Source organism: Mus musculus, chromosome 17 (genome assembly GCF_000001635.26).
Source record: "Mus musculus strain C57BL/6J chromosome 17, GRCm38.p6 C57BL/6J".
In the NCBI taxonomy this organism is placed as follows: Eukaryota; Metazoa; Chordata; class Mammalia; order Rodentia; family Muridae; genus Mus; species Mus musculus.
The window spans coordinates 53939332-53959229 of NC_000083.6; the positions used below are offsets into that span (position 1 = coordinate 53939332).

Below are 19898 nucleotides of genomic sequence, written 5' to 3' on the forward strand. Positions count from 1 at the left end.
TCCAGCTAATCCATTGGGTACAGCCCATAGGTCAGTGAACAATCAATCCTACATCTGCCCATTTCTTCTTCCAAATAAAGTGTAATACCATGTGGACTGCCCGAAGTTCCCCCCTCTTGTGAAGAACGGTAATACCATGTGGACTGCCCAAAGTTCTCCCCGCATTTTTCAGGTTTGTCCCAGAAAGGGGATGTAATGCTGCAGCAGTTCACTTCCAGGTAGGACCTGCATGATGTGCAGAACTGTCAGTAAACCAGGTACTAGTCTAAAATCAAGCAAGCCATAAAGAGCAAGTCAGTATCCAGCTTTCCTCCAGGTTTCTCCTTCCTCCTCTTTAAGTTCCTTCCACTCTTCCATAAATGATGGACGTTGATCACAAGTTGCCAAATAAAATCTCATCCTCACATTGATTTTTGTCATCATGTCTACCAGCAATACAAATTATATTAGGACAATATTCCAAGACTAATCTCAATCTTAGAATCCTACTGCTCCCCATCCTGAGTGCTGGGATACAGGTGTGTACCACAATGCTAAATAAATAGAAATTGTGAAATAAAATTAATGTCATGGTGAAAAGTCATTGTAAGTCAATTTCTTGGCAAATAGAATTACACGGTGAGAAGGTTTGTTTTCCAAACCATACATTGTTTATTATTTCTTGTCTTTCCTGACTGCAGTTTCCCTTCCCTCCTCTCCTCCCTTCTTTCCTCCCACCTTCTCTCTTATTATCACCTTCCACACTTCTCTGTTTCTCTTTAGAAAAGGGCTGGCCTCCTATGGATATCAACCTGCCATGGCAGTTTTGTGACCTGCTAGGCAGTGTCATCAGTGGATTCCCTCTCATTACACAGGTCCCAAGATGGACCAGTCAGTGGTTCATCCCTGCCATGATTTCTTTACCACGTTTACCCCGGCACATCTAGTAGGAAACATAAATTGTAGGTTGAAGATTTAGTGGCAGGGTTGGTGTCCCAATAGCTCCCCTGGAAGTCTTGCCTGGTTACAGGTGCTGGTCAGTTCAGGCCCCATGAACCTCCATTAGTAATAGTCTCAACTAGAGTCGCCTTATTGATTCTTGGAAGTTTCCATTACCCTAGCTTTCTAGCTCATTCCAGAAATGTATGCTCCTCCCATTCATTCCAGGTGACACATCCAGTACTCTCTCCCTTGGGCCTCCATAAACCTGATCCCTCCTGTTCCAATTCCTAACCCCACTCCTATCCAGTCCCCTCTCCACATTCACTTGTGATGTCTTTTTGGTTCCCCTTTTTGAGTGAGATTGTCTTGTCCCCCATTGGGCCTCCATGTGTTACTTTTGGGGGTCTGTGGATTCTAGCATACATACAACATTTGTCTTTGTGTCTGGGCTACCTCATTCAGGATGATCTTTTCTACTTACATCCTTTTGCTGGCAAACTTCATGATGTTTTCTTTTTTTTGGGGGGGGCAGGGTAAACCCTAGTTTATTTTCAGTGTCAGCAACAGCTTAGCCATCAACAAAATAAACTCTAGCCAGGACGACAGAAGTCTCTACAGCTAGGCTAAGGGCTCAGCCGCCAGGAGGCAAAAATCAAGGATGCATGGAGGGCACTGCCCGGTTAATAAGTTAGGAAGCTGCAGCCTGATGGTGACGACGGCCAGGCTTCACTTCTGGGCCGGCATGAGGTCATCGATTGCCTGACCCTGCTCCAGCCGCTGCTCCATCTCAATGAGCAGTTTCACTCTGTCCACCACCATCTGCATGAGCTCTACCTCTGTGAAGCCCAGGTGGTCAGCATTGGAGACATCAAACACCCCACTGACAGCAGTGGTGTCCATGCCACCTGTGCGTCGCTTCTGAAGCTGCAGCCACTTGAGCGCCTCCGAGAACTTTTTGTGCTTCCCAAGGTAGGGAAGGTTGATGTGCACACCTGCCCGCAGTCCGGTGCCCAGGTTGGAATGGCATGTGAGGATGTAGCCCATGTGAGGGTTCCACAGGAACTCATAGTTCTTGGACATGAAGAGAGTTTCGATCTGAGTGAGGCCTGTGCAGAATCGGGTGAACACTTCCTTCATGTTGTCTCCCTTCTGCATGGAGATGACCTGCTGGTAGTCCTCCTCCTTGATCCACAGCAGGAAAGCCATATGCTGCAAGCATCTGGCCTGTTGCGTGCCATGCCGAAAGCCAGCAGCAGAGGCAACACAGGCTTGTTGAAAAGGAAGTGGTCTTCAATGAGCTGCTGGTGCTCTGCCTCTTTCATGCTCTTGAGTGCATAGTACCTGCCAGACTGGTTCCCATCTAGGCTGGACAGAGCTTTCACTGCCAGCTTCTCGATTTTCGGCACTCCCCGCGGCTGCAGTTTAGCAGGAGACAGAAGCTGCGGATGCTGCAGCCTGTGCACACCAATGAGCTCAGCATGTAGTTGCGGTCCTGGTCATCGACACCGTGCAGGTTGTCTGGGTTGAGGTCGGTCTTGTGTGCATCACTGGGCTGGTAGCTGCTGTGTTGCTACTCAATAATGGGGTCGAAGAGGTCCTTGAATACGTCATAACTCTCCTCATCGCCCAACACTGCACCCACAGTCATGATGTACTGGTGGCCCAGATTGTCTATGCTAGTCTGAATGGCGTCGTCCAAACTAAAGCTGCTCCTTGTGCATTTGGCACGGAGCTCAGGGTACAGCTTGGGGGTCAGCACCTTGGCCATATGGTTGTTGTGGCTGCTCAGATCAGGGAATTCATGCTGCGCCTGGAAGCTTAGCTTCTGCACAACACAGCTGTTGGAGAAGCATGGAGCCAGCAGCGTGTGGGATGCTCGACAGAGCACAGGCGATGGATGCCTGTGCTTGTAGCTCCTGCAAATATTTTTCCATCCTGTAGACTCCAGTTTTGTCCTTTTGAATGTGTCCGTTGCTTTAAAGCTTTTTAGTTTCATGGGGTCCCATTTATTTATGGCTAATCTTAGTCCTTAGCTCTGAATGTTCTGATCAGAAAGCTGTCTCCTGTACCAATGAGTTCACGGTTATTCCCTACTTTCTGGTTTATTAGATTTAGTGTATGTGGATTTACGTTGGGAGTGCAAACTTCTCCAATCACTCTGGAAATCAATTTAGCAGCTTCTCCGTAACACACGTTATAACCATGTTATAACAGAAGAAAATTAAAAAGAGTAGCTAAGTGAGTTTTTAATAGGAATGTGCATAGTAAATAATGAAAGAGATAAGACATAGAGAAACTAAAGGTACTTAAAAAAAAGACTTATTTATTATGGGTACAGTATTCTCTACTGCATATATCCCTGCAGGACAAAAGAGGGCACCAGATCTCATTATAGATGATTGTGAGCCACCATGTGGTTTGCTAGAAATTGAACTCAGGACCTCTGCAAGGGCAGACAATGCTCTTAACCTCTGAGCCATCTCTCCAGCCCCAAAATCAAATGTTTTAATTAGGGTTTTACTTCTGTGAACAGACACCATGACTAAGGCAACTCTTAGAAGGACAACATTTAATTGGAGCTGGCTTATAGGTTCAGAGGTTCAGACCATTACCATCAAGGTGGGAACATGGCAGTGTCCAGGCAGGCATGGTACAGGAAGAGCCAAGAGTTCTACATCTTCACCTGAAGGCAGACAGAAGACTGGCTTCCAGGCAGCTAGGACAAGGGTATTAAAGCCCACACCCACAGTGACACACCTACTCTAACAGGGCCACATCCACTCCAACAAGGTCACACCTCTTAATAGTGCCACCGCTGGGACAAACATATACAAACATCACATCAAACCTCAGACAAAAACGAAGCATATAAATATAGACATGGAAGTCAACTTAAACTCCTGGAAGCAAACCAACACATTAGGGAAAAAGCACACTGTACCAAAGTAAAAGTGATTAGAGATTCCAAGTCTACCAGAGCCAATTTTAAGTCCAACTGCTCTGTAGGCATCAAGAGCTTCTCCAAAATATACGAAGAGGAAAATGCAGGCAGTGACTATTATCAACTAGTTACTAGCATTCTTCATAATGGTTTCTGTGATGTCCTCACAAGCAGCCAACCAATCGTGGCTTGTCAGAATGGATAGTGTTTTTTCTCAGCTTCTGTACCACACCCAGTGTTCTGGTTATTTTTTTCATGGCTGGCACCAAATCCCAGGCCTGAATAAGTTCTAGGAAGGAAGGATTTATTTATGCTCAGGCTTTCATGAGACACAGAAGCCATGGTATTGTATTTTGTTCTCTATAGAGATGGGTAGTTGGGTGGCTGCTGAAACACATTACATGATCTCTTTCCCCTAGTGATAAAGTTCTCCTAGCTAAGCTCCACCTCCTTGTATTCCACAAATTCCCGTACTAGAAATCAAATGTTCAATATCTGAGATACCTTCAACAAAACCACTGCAATACATTGAATGAGAAATGTCTCTTACAATCTTGGGCATTTGGACACATGGACACCAGTTGTTGGCACAGTTTGGGGAAGAACATTTTATTGTCTAGGCTTGGTGTCAGAAGTCCATTACTGTGGCTGTCCCTGAGATGAAAAAAACCTAGGCTTTATTTGCTCCTCCGTCTTCATATTTACTTAGAATATGTTGCTTTCAGGTGTCTGCTTGTGCCTTCAAAACTCCAGATGTCTAAGGCAGAGACAGAGCAAAGCAGGGGTGGCTTGGTGCTCGGAGTCCAGCTCAGGCCAGTGTGAGAAGTAGCCATCAGGCGACTCCACTACAGCTGGGGTGCATCAGATCTCCATGCCAGCATGGCCTTGCTGACAGGAGTCTCAGAGCTTGCTGTTTGCTGGACAAGCACTCTTCCAGGCCCCAGCTCCAAAATCAATTTCTTGAAGGTATTTTCTCCAGAAAGAAAACAAAATTGATGCTGGAAGTTCGTTTAGGAATTTGAGATGAGGAACTTCTCTAAAATTTGGACATGGCATATGGAGGAGCAACAAGACCCAATGGGACAAATACTGGAAGTAAAATATTCAAGTTCAAGTCCTTCTAGGAGAGTCTGGTGTTGGCAAATCAATCCTGGTGTTTTGCTCTGTGAAAGAGCAATTTCCTGAATTTCAAGAGAGTACCACTTGGGGTGAAAGAGAGAGTGCCAAACCCTGGGAGAGATGATTGGAATTTGGGGACATTTGTTGTGGAAACGAGGTGCAATGGAAACTTTCTGGAATTTATAATGGTGATCCTAATGAGGACTCTTAGAAATGGGGACTCTGAAGACTCAACTGGCCATCTCTGGTAGGCAGGCATAGCTTCTAGTAGTGGGACTGCATTGCATTCATTTGAGTTGATGACTGGAAGATCCCATGGAAATTCTCAAAAATCCCAGGCTGCTTCCAAGAAAAAAAGGTATCCAAGGGGAGCTCCACCTTCTCTGAGGAGAAGGAAATGGGGTAGTATGAGGAGGAATATGTAAGGCTCTGACCAGGAGCAGAGGAAAGAGGGGGGCTGTGATAGAAGTGTAAAGTGAATAAAATAAATAAACTATTGAAAAAAATTAAAAAGAACAGTGACTGGAACTGCCCAAAAGCTCAAGCCAATTTGTTTTTCTCTCAGCCATCTGTCAAAGTGTTCTGAATGCCAATTTAAAGATGATTTTGGAATTCTACTGAAATATTTCAGCCCTTTTGTTTGTAAATATTATCTAACCAAGATTGCAGAGAGATGGTCCAAGAGGATGCCCTCTATTTCACTGTCTTCATGTAAGTGATAGCCTGTGACTTTGGGTCCATGGCCACTGCTCTTCTCAGGAGAACAAGTCTAGAGCCACAAAAGGGATGCACATTCACATGCCAAGGCTCTGGTAAGATATATTCTTTATCTGCTCAGGCAGGTTTCATAGCCAAAATGCAAAGTATCTTAGGTGGGCAGTGAATCAGGTTTATGTACCCCCTGGGTGGCTTTCACAAAGAGATCCACCTATAGCGTCACCTGATATCATTAGCAATTTGGAGTGGTTGTGTGTAGTTGGATGGTAGAACAGAAACATTTCATTGTCTACCACAGCATGTCCTTCTGATGCTATGTGCAGTCTCTGAGCTCCTCTAGAGCTCAGGCATGATATGATAGTCATTCATGGGAAGTGTAGGTGAAAGATGCTCACTTCAGTCAGCGTCAGGAATGCTGAGTGTGCACATCCTCATGTCAGGAAGTATCTGGGTACATGTTTCAAGATGTGGCCAGGCATCTACAAGAGAAGGATTATTTTACAATGAAGCTACCAGAAAGATTCTTTCACCTGCTCAGTTCCTGTTACCTTTCAGACAAGAGCAGCTTTATTTTAGGTGGAATTCAGTACCTTGTGAAACAGGTATTCATTTTTTCCTTATGTGACCTACCTGAGAAATAACTCAATGGGTCTCTTGAGGAATTGCTGTCTGAAGGGATTCTCTAGCCTGGATGCCTGCTGCTGGCCTGTCCCATGAACAGGCTCTAGGAGTCAGGAGGAGAAGCAGTTTCCCAACCACCTGTCTGGGTTGGACACTGTGCATTCCGTACACCATCTTGTTTAACACTTGCCTAGTTGAGTCAGAATGCATAGATGGTGAAAATGATCCTCCACCACAGAACTTGTCTAACAGAACCTGAAGATTTGAGAGGTGAAAGCAGGGTCAGTGAGAGATCTGGACTCTAGTGTAGACAGTAAGACTACAAGGGAATACAGTGTGTTTGTGATCATCATATCTGAGTCATATATTTGCAATAGTGTACCAGCCAATCATGCTCTGTCCAAGATAGCAATTTACTGAGCATCCATGCAACCCAGATTTCTTCTCTGGGAGATGAATATTACTGAACAATATTAGGGTAAAGTGTGGGTAGGTTTTGGTAAAAATAGCTGGTGTTGTGTGCACCTTTCCAGGTGGCTCCATCAGGCAGGCTAAATGGAAAGGAAGATGCTGTGTGTGGCTCTTATAAATTGAGTTCTCTTTTCTTGGGTAACAGGGTAAAGGCAGCTACATGAGCATTCAAGTAGCTGGATCACAAAATGTCCACATTATGTTTTACTGGCCTCTTGGGCATCAATTCTGCACTGTGAAAATCACATACTTGGAGTCAATGGTACATGGTTTAGCTTGAACAATCCCTTGTGCTGTCTCTCCTGGGATTCCTCGATATGGCTACATTACTCAAGTCTCGTTTGTCTTGGAACTGAATTCAGTAAAGTGTATGAGGAATGAAGACCACCTTAGTGAACACTAACAAGCAGACCAGCTATGGGCCAAGGAAAAAATGACAAATACATCTTGGGTGGCTTCTTGAGCTAGGTTGTGGGATCTCTCATAATCATGACTCTAAAACTCAACTCAAAGTCTGTGACTGCACCCAGTGGCAGAATGAATGTCAGGATATAGGTTTGAGTGAAAATGTTTACCCTCTTTACTTCAAACCCTTCCTCCTCAAATGTTTTAGGACAGAGAATCACTAACACTAAGCATCTCAGATTCCCTTTGAGTCCATTCCTTAATGGGACTCTTTCTTCCCCTCTCCCCCTTCCCCCTCACCTCTCCCCCTCCCCCTCCCCCTCCCCCTCCCACCCCCCCTCTCCTCTTCCCTCCTCCCCCCTCCCCTCTCCCCCTTCCCCCTGTCTCCCTCCTTCCAGGGGACTTCTTGAAGTTCTTCCCAAAACACAGTCAAGAAATAAGATGTAAGGGATAAAGTGACCAAGATGATGAGGCTCCTTATGTCAGAAGACACGTCATTTGTGGTTGTAGAGGCATCTGTTTTAGATGCTATGGGTACTAGTGGTACAGCACACTCAAAGCTGAGGAAGAAGAGCCTAACCAGTTAGATGTTCCTTATGCCCACCTTTCTGTCCAGCAAGCAGTGATGGGGCTGGAGTAAGATGAAGGAGATGCACACTGACAGTTCAGACCAAAGGACTGGAGAGACACAGAAGCCTGTTGCTCTGTATTGGAGGAACACAGCATCCTGGAGCTTTGTCTTGGCTTTCTGCTGTGGAGTCTCTCCTCAATAAAGCTGAAATTCTCCTAGTCCATTTCGGTTTCCCCACTTCAAAGCAAAAAGAAATAAGAAAGTGCATGTATTAGTGACCCTGACAGAGACAGGACTTATTCAGCACTGACCTGACCTGATCTGCCAAAGCTCTCCCCCTCCTTTCTCCTCTGTGAAATTTACCCCTTTAGCCAAACTGTCCTTCATCTCTTCCAACCCTCTGTGACCCATTCTATACTCTCTGCTTGTGACTCAACTCTCCAGACGTTTAAATGAGGGGAAAGCTGTGGAATTTTGCCATATAATATGCTAGACACCTTATGATCTTGAGCTATGAGAGAGTCCATCTTGGCATTTGCAGTCCATCTTGGCATATCCTAACCACACTGGAATTATAAATCTGGACAGCCACTCCAGCTGTGTTTCTTAAGGGACCTCACTATCCTATCTTTTCTTTGCTGTACCTAACACAGGAATTTGGGCTCACCGTGGGGTGGGGAGACAGCAGCAACAGCAGCAACAGCGGTAGCAGCAGCATATTGTTTTTTGTGAGCAGGAAATTCGCTTCCAGACCTTGAGAGATCTAGATCCAGGAGCTATGGGTCCAACATGGGGCTCATCACTGGAAATTTCTGACCATGTGAATGGTTCTTCTGCATAGAAGCCCATGTTCAGAAACCCTGTGGATGTTTCATCCTGGGCTGATACTGGAGAGACATGCTCACCAAGCATGCTGTCCATGGAATCTTTGTTGACTGCAATATCCCCTGTAGCACTGTTAGTGACATCAGCTGTCAGAGCATCACTTTCTGGCACTGGGTCATATGAACAGGGCATCCTCTCTGTGCAGGAATATTTGATGAACATGGGGTAATTTCTGCAACTTTTGCCTCTTCTTTCCACACCCACATCCTGGAAGTGTCTCTTCCTAACTTCTGTACAGGTTGACAAGGTAGGTTCACTGGATCTCCTCTTCAAGTGGGGAAGGGGGATAAGGGCACCTGAAGGGCTGCTATTTGCCCAGTGCTTCTTCGCCTGCTGATGGCTGTCCCCATAACTCAGTTGGTATTTTAAAATATTAAATGTTGCCATTACTTCATCTTTGAGTCGCCTATTTGTTAAGGATGACACAATCTCTTCACAGGTATAGCCAATGGTGCACATTGTGTTCACGATCCTGGGAAGGATTTCTTTTGTGGCAACCAGTCCATGATCTTGGATGTGGCCCAGCCATGGTCGTTCCACAAGCTGATGTATTGTCATCCTGTACCAGGTAGGGACCATGAGTAACCGTGCAATGATGATGTGACACGGAAATGACAAGTGGTAAGGAATGGGACACATTGTAGTAGTGATGACCCTGTGCATATCCTCAATGGTGGCTTCTACATATGGAAAGTGCCCTGTGACCAGAACATAGAGGACGATGCCCAAGCTCCACATGTCAACTGCCAGCCCATCATAGGGTTTCCTTGCCAAGATCTCTGGGGCCCAATAGAATACAGAGCCACAGGTCTCCTCCAACATCTGCCCTTCTGTGGTTTTAATGGCCATGCCAAAGTCACAAAGCTTTGCATTTCCTGCTGCATCGACCAGAATGTTTTCTAATTTAATATCGCGATGTGCAATGCGTCTTTGGTGGAGGAAGTGAACTGCTGACACAATCTGCTGGAAAACAGGTCTAGCCTCCTCCTCTTTCAGACAGCCCAGTGCCCTGAGGCACTTCTCAAGGTCCTCTCCTGCCACATATTCCATGATCATATAAGTTGTTGTCAGTGTGTCAATCATGTGAAAAAATCGAACAATGTTTCTGTGTTCTAAAGATTGAAGGAGTTCCACCTCCGAAGTGATCTCAGCCATGCTGTTGATGTTTTTCTCAAGGACCTTGACAGCCACCCGTATACGTGTGGGAAGGTGGCAGGCAAGCTTTACCTCCCCAAATGAACCACAACCCAGAGATGTCAACATCCTGAAATCCTTTTCAAGGATGTTCTCTTCCATGTGGCTGGCCATGATGTTTCGCTCAAGTTCAACTCCTACTCTCATATAGAACGAGGGACATACGAGGCTAGGAATAAAAATTGATGCAATTTTAGAAGGAATTCTCTATCATGAATTCTGAGATCTCCCAAACAACCCAATGATGATCCTCAAGGACATATAAATACCAGAAGATCACAACCACAAATAAGTAGAGGAGGAATTCTAGTAAAGGTGAGAGATGGTTTCAGTGAAGGGGGCATGCAAAGGGAAATACTGAGAGCACAGCAATAATGGGCTAGCTGTTTTCAAGAAAACCATGGAAACTGTTTACCTAAGTGATCAAGTGAGGCCTGATACCGTTTATAGAACAGAAAACAATAAACTGATGTTCTACAATACTCTACTATGACTACAATCCAGATGATCTTTCAGAAATGCTTCAATATTTATGCTTCCAGAAATTAGCTGTGTAGTCTATTCCTAAAATGGATGTGAAGTATCAGGCAAGAACAATTTTTTTCTAATGAAGAATTTTCATAAAAATATATATTCACCAAGGAAGGAAGCTTATGCTATCTCTGTTCATTGTGATATTTTAAGCAAGGAGGCTTTAGACATGTGTAAATTTTGAAATAAGATGAAATAAACATGTAAACACAAGAATCATAAACAACAAGTATGGGGTAGCAAAAACAATGTAATTTCCATCAAAGCAAAGCCCACCCATGGATCCTCTAAATGTATAGAATGTTGGAGAAAAATGTATACCAGACTTACAGAAATTAATTCATGAAAGAGAAAACAAAAGACTACATCCAAACTCATCTCTGTTAATATTACCCCCATCTTACAACCAAAATATCACAATGAACAGAGATAGCATAAGCTTCCTTCCTTGGTGAATATATATTTTTATGAAAATTCTTCATTAGAAAAAAATTGTTCTTGCCTGATACTTCACATCCATTTTAGGAATAGACTACACAGCCCTTCATTTACAATCAAAATTGCCTCATGCAGAATGAAAGGACAGTATGTAACAAAGAAAATGAACAGCAGCATAGCCTATAAGGGGTCTCTGGAGCAGACTACATACTAAAAGCTATGACCAGTGACCTCTTGAGGGATGAGGAAAGTCACTGCAAGTAGCCATAGTTTGACTTGAAAGAAAGCAGTTCCACAAGCAGAAATGGGTTACATTTTTGTCTCTAGTGGGTAAGGAGGAAGGAGCCTGAGCTTTTAAAAAAGTCATACTATCAGTACAAACACATCGTGGGCAGAAGGAAATGTTCAGGAGATAATGATATGCATGCCTTGGGGTTTCTCAGAGACAGAACCACCAATCAAAGAGAGAATATGGGCTGGACCTGGGTGTCTGCCACTCCCAGTACACATATGTAACAAAGGTACAGCTTGGTCTTCATGTGTGTTCCCAACACCTGGAGCAGAATTGGGAGAAGATATATATGAGGGGGCATTGGGAGGAAAAGTAGGCAGATTGGGATGTAAAGTAAATGATTAAAGTGAAATGGCTAATGTGTAACATACTTAAGTGCACTATAAATTTAGTGCAGTGTATTATACTTATTTTGTAATTATTATTATTACAAACTCAGCAAATACTATACCATAATAATTTATAATCATAAAATAGTAAATTTATAATTTCCAATATAAATTAGTACACATCACAATATAAATAATTATCATAAATATTATATCATATAACACATAATATATTAAGAATACTAATACATATCATGTTTACCATACATATTGAGGGTAAATAAGCTAGCCAGGAGTCAAGCATAGTAGTCCTCTGAGAGGCTCCACCTAACAGCTGACTCAGACAGATGTAGACATCCATAGCCAAACACTGGATGGAGCTTGGGGACTCTTATGGAAGAAGAGGGGAAAGGAACTCCAAGGCAGTACCAACAGAATCTAGTAACCTGAACCCTTGGGGCTCTCATAGTCTGAACCACCACCCAAAGAGCATATGCAGGTGGACCTAGGCCTCACCCACATATGCAGCAAATGTGCAGCTTGATCTTCATGGGGGTCATGAAAACCTTGAGTGGGGCCATCCCAAAATCTGCTGCCTGTACATGAGATATATTCTTCTAGCCTGGGGTGCTTTGTCTGGCCTCAGTGGGAGAGAATGTATCTAGGACTGCAGAGACTTGATGTAGCAGGTTGGGGGGAACCCTGGGAGACTACACACTCAAAGGAGAAGGGAAGAGAGTAGGAGGCAGGAATGTGTGTGTGTGTGTGTGTGTGTGACCAAGAGGGGACAGTGAGCAAGAGGTAAAATGAATAAGTTAAAAATAAAAATATATATGTTTTATACAAGGAAAAAGTAATGAAAGAAATAAGACAAGAGTTTCAAAATAAAAATTGGCTCATAGCCAGGCAGTGTGGTACACACCTTTAATCTCAGCACTTAGGAGACAGAGGAAGCATATTTCTGAATTCAAAGCCATCTTGGTCTACAGGATTAATTACAGTACAGCTAGGACTACATGAAGAAACCTTGTCTTGAAAAAAAATAATGGGTCATAATTAATGAATAAAGTGATTGTATAGGTAGAAATTAACCCTCAGAGAAAATTCAAGATCATTAAAATGTCTTGTTTCACCTAGTCTGCCGTATTCGGTCACTATCTCTGGGAGGACTGATCCTTTCTGAAGGTAACGGGGAGAGTAAATTTGGGAGACAGATGAGGTAAGGGCACAACAGGGAGGAGAGAGGGAGGTGAGAATGCTGTTAGGATGTATTAAATGAGAGAAGAATCAAAGAAAGTAAAAATATAAGAGTGTATATAAACATAAACATGAATATAAATTTAAATAATTAAGACCAAAAAGAATCCAAAGGGCAAAACTAACAAACTGCAAAACAATATTGCAGTCTTAACAACTAGCAGCAAGAATTGGCAAGAATTTCAGTAGTCTGTAGTACTGAGGGGAGACACACTTTCAAATTCTTATCATCATGAGGCAACATCTAGAGTGGAATACCTGTTTCAGGAAAACACATGGAACTAGGGAAGTGTGACTTCAAACATGCCAGATCCACAAACCCAAGTATCACACTTTTTTTTCTAGAGGTCATGATTAGGCAGTGGGACTGAACCCTTGTAAAATGAGAAGTACTTATTACATCCAATGGGTGGGGAAGTGAAATAAAGCAGATAAAGAGTATTCAAAGGCAGTAGAAGCAGTTATGTGAAGTCAAGATGATTTCCTCACTGTGTACAGTTAATATACACCACCAAAGGTGTAAAATAGACAAGAACAAAGGCAAACAGGACAAGTAAATGAACTTGATAAAAGGTGTAACAGTTGAAATGAAGAAAGGAGCATACAGACATAAGTAAAACACAAACAAATGATGTAAATAAATAAAAAATTGATGACCACCAAATACCAAAAGTCCAAACTAAAAACCTAGAAAACAAATATAACTCACTATATCCAGATCCAACAAGTTGGAAAAAAGGCCAAGTTGTGGGAAACAACTGAATCCAACTGCTCTCCCACCAACCAACTGCCTCTCTGAAGCACAAGGACAAACCCAGCCTAGGCAGCAGCTTGCTATTGGTTGGTATCTCACATTCCTTGCAAAGTCTCATTATGATGTCACGTGCAAGAAACCAATGACAGCTCTGCAAAACCCCACAGTATTTTTTAAATATATTTCCTCTCATATTCTTGCCCCAAACTTCTATAATGCTAAGTATTCTCATGATTGTGATCAAATGCAGGCAAGGATCTACTTATAGGAGGAAGAGTTTGTTTAGCCTCAGATTTACAAGGGCATAATTCAACATAATGGGAGCTACCCATGTCATGCAGATCAGCATAGCTGTGCAGTTGGTTACCTGGCATTTCCAATCCCACAATTGCCCTGACATGTCCCTGTCTTTTCTAAGTAACACTAGTGCAATCTTAAGCATTTTTCTCTACTCAGCCAGGGTAAAGTTCCATTCTAATTGTCATGAACCTCAGAGTGAACCAGTCTGTCTTTCTCTCCCCATTCCCTCTTCTCATTTAACTCTAAAAAGAGTGGGATCGATGACCTGGAACTGTCTGTGTTTAATAGTGTTATCCTCCTTTAATGATCATTCTCATGAATTTAATCGCATATCTGAAAATATGTACCTGTTCCCTGTTCCACGAAGACTTTGCATTCTAAACAAGGCCTATTCAATCCCCTTACCTGCTACAGTTAGTGAAACTTCTCCCTTGATCTCTGCTTACTTGGATTTTGTAGTCACCAGCCTGAGAACACTTGGTATTCTAACATATTTCCTTCAAAATCATCAGTGTAGCTACACACATGAGTAACCAGCTTTTATCTTCTGTGATTTGTTAAGAGACTGTGATGTTGGAATATGTCTAAACTATTTGTGCCTCTTTCAAAACAGATTAACAAGAAAGATGCATAAGAAATTATCTATCAGTGTGAGGAAAGATGGAGTGCACTCTATAGAAATGAACAAGTTTGTTCAAATTCCTGTATTCCCCAGGAAGAAGCCCTCCTCCCTACACAGAGAACTGCAAGTTCAGCTTTGACTCTGTCCTGAGACTCAAAGTAGACATGCAGCAAGCCCATCTACTTTCCTGTGTTCATTCAGGAGGTAGACACATGGAGGGTTTCCCCAGTGGACTCTGACTGCTGGGACCAGCTTGGCCTGAATAGGCTTGCTGCTGTCCTGGCAATAGCTCTGGGAACATATGCCTATCAACAGCTTCCTACCAACAGACCTGGATCAAGACAGTGTGCCTCCTACTGCACTTACAGTTTCCCATGTGAGACAAAATTAAGATACTCTGACGGTGAGTTGCACTCAGGAATTATGTTTTCTCATTTTATCTTCAGAAATAAACGAGCAAGAAGACCTTCTGAGAGCTAGGGAGTTTATCTTGGTCCTTCATGAAACCCAGCCAGTGGCCACATGATATTATGATGGACTCCAAAGTTCTGACTCAAAAGTTACACTCTTGGTACCAGACAGGAGTGCACAGTGGCAGTTGAGGTTCTTGGACAGGGTCCTTCTACCCTCCATGTGCAACTATTCTCAGTCAAATTTAAAGCAAGCTTTATTAAATATTTAGTACTGACCAAAAGATGGGCTTTAGTTAGGACTATTCCTTGGAATTTCCTAGCCACATTTTCCTGGAATGAACCTGAGCCACCTCTTCTATTTTTATAAGAACCAACCTATAGACCATCATATGTTCCCATGAGGCTTTGTTATTTTCTAAGGAACTATAGCCTTAGCACTCCAGGAGGTTCCCTAGTCCTTGTGCCAGTGGAGTTTACAGGTTTATTTTGAGCATTACACCTGCATTCAATATCACAGGGCTAGACATCACGAGTATCAGAGTTGTTAATGGTTAGCTTCCTATTGTTCATATTGATTTTTCTTCTTTGTGTAGGTCAATACCTTTGCAGTTTGCTTCATCCCTGAAAGTGCACTTCCAGTGTTGATAACTACAGTAGTCTTGATGGATAATATCTTCACTCAATGGCACAAATTACTTGGGCTGGAGAAGAAGATATGAAACTTAAGGACTTAAAGTATCAAAGCATTGGAGTTGATGTGTTCCACAGAGAGCCTGAGAAAACTACAACTCTGAAACAGAATCATAGTTGATTGCCAAGTGATTTTCCTGAGCAAGAAAAGTCTCAGAATAACGAATTGGGAGAGAAAGTCTCTGCCTCTCTGCCACCCTCATTCCTGCTGTGTGCTTTTCTCATCTCAGCACTTTTTTTTTTTTTTTTTTTTTTTTTGGTTTGTGTGAAGCAGGTCAATCTACCTAAGCACTTTCCTCCTTTTTCTATTGTATACCTTGAAACATTTTTCCCTCTCACAGATAAAATAAATATCCAAGTTTAGCGTGTTTGGTTATTTTTAAAGTGGACCGCTTGCCGTTTTACTATCAAACGGGAAGACTCCTTTGTATAATGCTCAAATCAGTGGTTTATCTAATGTGATTGCAAATATTTCATCGTATCCTGTTGCTGATTCTCCTCACTTTTATTTCACATTTTTGGCTGTGTCTTTGAAGCATAAGAGGTTTTTGCCCTGCATTTTTTTTAAGTTACACATTTAAAAATGTTAAAAATGTACCATCCATGCTATCGCAGGCTCTTGCTGCCTCCATGGTTAATCCCTTGAAGCGACTGCCCATGTCGCGGTTCTCTTGCTGTGGATTCTGCTCACATTCCAAGCCCCAGTAAAATCAAAACTCTAGAGGCTTGTAATTTATCAGTCAGATTTATATTAGTAAATTCTCAACCCACAAAACACTCGCATAATGAACTCAAACTTAATTGATATAAACACAAGCTATACACCTAGATGGGGCAGATGCACCCTAACTATTATTTAATCATCTAAGAAATCCCCAATACTTCTGGCACCCAGTACTGTGTGGTTCTAGCTCCTCTTCCTCTCCTATAGGTTCCATCTTATCTCTTCCTCTCCTTCCCTTCTTCTCTCTTCCTGCCCCTGTCTCTGTCTCTGAAACTCTTAGCTCCACCTTCCTTTTCCCTGTCCAATCACAGGCTTCTTGTTGTATTAATATTTAAATTAATTGGGGAAAAATTCTGCCACACATTTTAATTAAAATATAATTATATCACCTCCCCTCTTCTCCTTTTTCCTTGATTTCACCTCAAGTTTCCTCCTTGTAAATTCTCCCCTACCTTCCACCTCTCAAATTAATAGCTCTTTTTCCTCAATTATTGAAACATGCATGTATGTTTGTGTATGTGAAAGTATCTAAATATAACTTGCTGAATCTTCTTTTCTTGTTTGTGTGTATAGGGTTTTAGGGCTGAGCACTTTGTTTTGGACAGCCAATTTTATAGCTCATCCCCAAGAAAGACTCCTTCTCTTAGTAGTCACTAGGTGTCTGTAATTACTTTTCCAGGGGTATAAGTGTATGAGATCTTTTCCCCTTCCTCATTAACATGTCTTTTGATATTGCTAAGTTCAGATCTTGTTTAGCAGCCATTATGATGAGAGACTGCTTCAAAGTAGACTTCTTCGTTTTCTTTTTTTAAATTTTTTATTAGGTATTTTCCTCATTTACGTTTCAAATGCTATCCCGAATGTCCCCTATAACCTCCCGCCACCCTGCTCCTCTACCCACCCACTCCCACTTCTTGGCCCTGGTGTTCCCCTGTACTGGGGCATTCATTTTTTTTAATTAGGTATTTTCTTCATTTACATTTCCAATGCTATCCCAAAAGTCCCCCATAACCTCCCCCCCACTCCCCTAGCCACCCACTCCCCTAGCTACCCACTCCCACTTCTCAGCCCTGGCGTTCCCCTGTACTGAGGCATATAAAATTTGCAAGACCAATGGGCCTCTCTTTCCACTGAGGGCCGACTAGGCCATCATCTGATACATATGCAGCTAGAAACATGAGCTCTGGGGGTGGGGAGGGGGTACTGGTTAGTTCATATTGTTGTTCCACCTATATGGTTGCAGACCCCTTTAGCTCCTTGTGTACTTTCTCTAGCTCCTCCATTGGGGGCCCTGTGATCCATCCAATAAGTGACTGTGAGCATCCACTTCTGTGTTTGCTAGGCCCTGGCATAGCCTCACAAGAGAGAGATATATCAGGGTCCTTTCAGCAAAATCTTGCTAGTGTATGCAATGGTGTCAGCGTTTGGAGGGTGATTATGGGATGGATGCCCGGGTATGGCAGTCTTTAGATGGTCCATCCTTTCATCTCAGCTCCAAAATTTGTAACTCCTTCCATGGGTGTTTTGTTCTCAATTCTAAGAAGGGGCAAAGTGTCCACACTTTGGTCTTCGTTCTTAAGTTTCATGTGTTTTGCAGATTGTATCTTGTATCTTGGGTATTCTAAGTTTCTGGGCTAATATCCACTTATCAGTGAGTACATATTGTGTGAGTTCTTTTGTGATTGGGTTACCTCACTCAGGATGATGCCCTCCAGGTCCATCCATTTGCCTTGGAATTTCAAAAATTAATTCTTCTTAATAGCTGAGTAGTACTCCATTGTGTAAATGTACCACATTTTCTGTATCCATTCCTCTGTTGAGGGACATCTGGATTCTTTCCAGCTTCTGGCTATTATAAATAAGGCTGCTATGAACATAGTGGAGCATGTGTCCTTCTTGCCGGTTGGAACATCTTCTGGATATATGCCCAGGAGACTTCTTGGTTTTCTACCCCTTGAAATCTTTCTTCCATCTCGACTGTGATGCTTCCTGAGTCATAGATCAGGAGATGTGAGGTCGTTGCAAACACTGGGATTAGGTTTTGTACAATTTGTTGATCTCTGTGTTATTGGATATAGTTGTTTTCTATGTGATTTGCTTAAAAAACAGCTTCTTTGATGAAGGTAATAGTTATAATTATATGTGAGTATAAGAATAAGATTTAGAATTTAGTTAGGAATTATGCTGGTCTAACAAAGTGGTTATACTAGATTCTCTTCTACAATCCATCACTTTACTAGCCTTAGTATTGTGTGTAACAGTTTTCTCTATTATGACAACTGCAGATGAGAGAGAACATGTGACATTTATATTTTGCAATTTGGGTTACCTCATGTGTTGAACGACACACAGAGATCAACAAATTGTAGCAAACCTAGTTTCTGTGTATGTGTCTCTCTCTCTGCTCCTGATCTCTGCCTTAGAAAACATCATAGTATTTTGAGGGAAGATTTCAAGAGCTAAAATACCAAGAAGTCTGCTTTGAAGCAATTTCTCATAATGGCTGGATAAATAGGCTCTGAACTTAGTAAAATTAAAAGATATACTAATAAGGAAGGGGAGAAATCTCATAGGTTTACACCCCTGGAAAAGTCACTTCAGCTACCTAATGACCACTGAGAGATGGAGTCTTTCTTGGGGATGAGCTCAATAATTGTGTGTCTATATTGACTTCTAGACTGGCTGCTCCAATTTGCATTCCAACCAACAGTGCATGTGGGATCCATTTTCCCACAAACTCCTCAGCACTTGTTAGTCGTTCTGCTGATCTTAGCCATTCTAACTGTGGTGAGAAGAAATCTCAAGACTGTTTTAATGTGCATTTCCCCAATTGCATGGATACTGAACACTTTTTGAACTGACCTGTAGTCATGTTTGTTTCCTCTGTTGATAATTCTCTGTTTAGATTTCTAGCTCATTTGTTAATCAAATCATGTTTCCTTTGACTGCTGTTTTGAGTTCTTTATATAGGCTTTCAGATGAATAACTAGCAAAGATGACATCCCATTTTGTAGGTTTCTTCTTCACTTACTGTATTGGTTCCTTAGCTATATATGTTCTTAGTTTTATGAGGTTCTACTTGTCAATTGTTGGCCATAATTTCCAGGTAAATAATTCCTAGATCAAGGAAAATCTTTTCCTGCACCTAAACTTCCATGGTACTGCCCATGTCCTGTTCTAGAAGTTTCAATATTTCTGGTTTCACATTGAGGTCTTTGATCCACTTGAATCTAGTTTTTGCACAGAGTGGTAGATATAAGTATAATTTCATTTTCTACATGTGAATATTCATTTTTCTTAGCATGATTTGCTAAGAGAAGCTATTTTTAGTGTATGGTTTTGATTTTTTTGGTCAAATATCAGATGGATATATATTTTACATACTCATGTTTGGGCCTTTGTTCCACTAATATACATTTCTGTTTTTATCCCAGTTTCATATTGGATTTTTAAAAATGTACTATTATTATTATTTTAGCTCTATGATGTGTCTTGAGGTCTTGATTAGTGATCCCTCCATTATTATTTTTTTTCTCAGAATTGTTTAGCTACTCAGAGTTACTTTTGGTTTCATATGAATTTTAGGATTTTTTTCTCTTTATTTGACTAAATTTTGGGGTATTTCGATTAAGATTGCACCAAGTCTTTAAATCACTTTGGATACGATGGCCAGTATCATAATATTAATTCTGTCAATGCATGA

At 42.1% G+C, this 19898-nt stretch overlaps 3 pseudogenes; 1 reads left to right on the forward strand and 2 right to left on the reverse strand.

The window, feature by feature from the left end:
• Positions 1448 to 2840, reverse strand: Ckb-ps1 (creatine kinase, brain, pseudogene 1; annotated as a pseudogene).
• On the forward strand, positions 1448 to 2840 carry Gm6949 (predicted gene 6949; annotated as a pseudogene).
• Positions 4397 to 13521, reverse strand: Mark1-ps1 (annotated as a pseudogene).
• Between the last annotated feature and the right edge of the window lie 6377 nt (positions 13522 to 19898).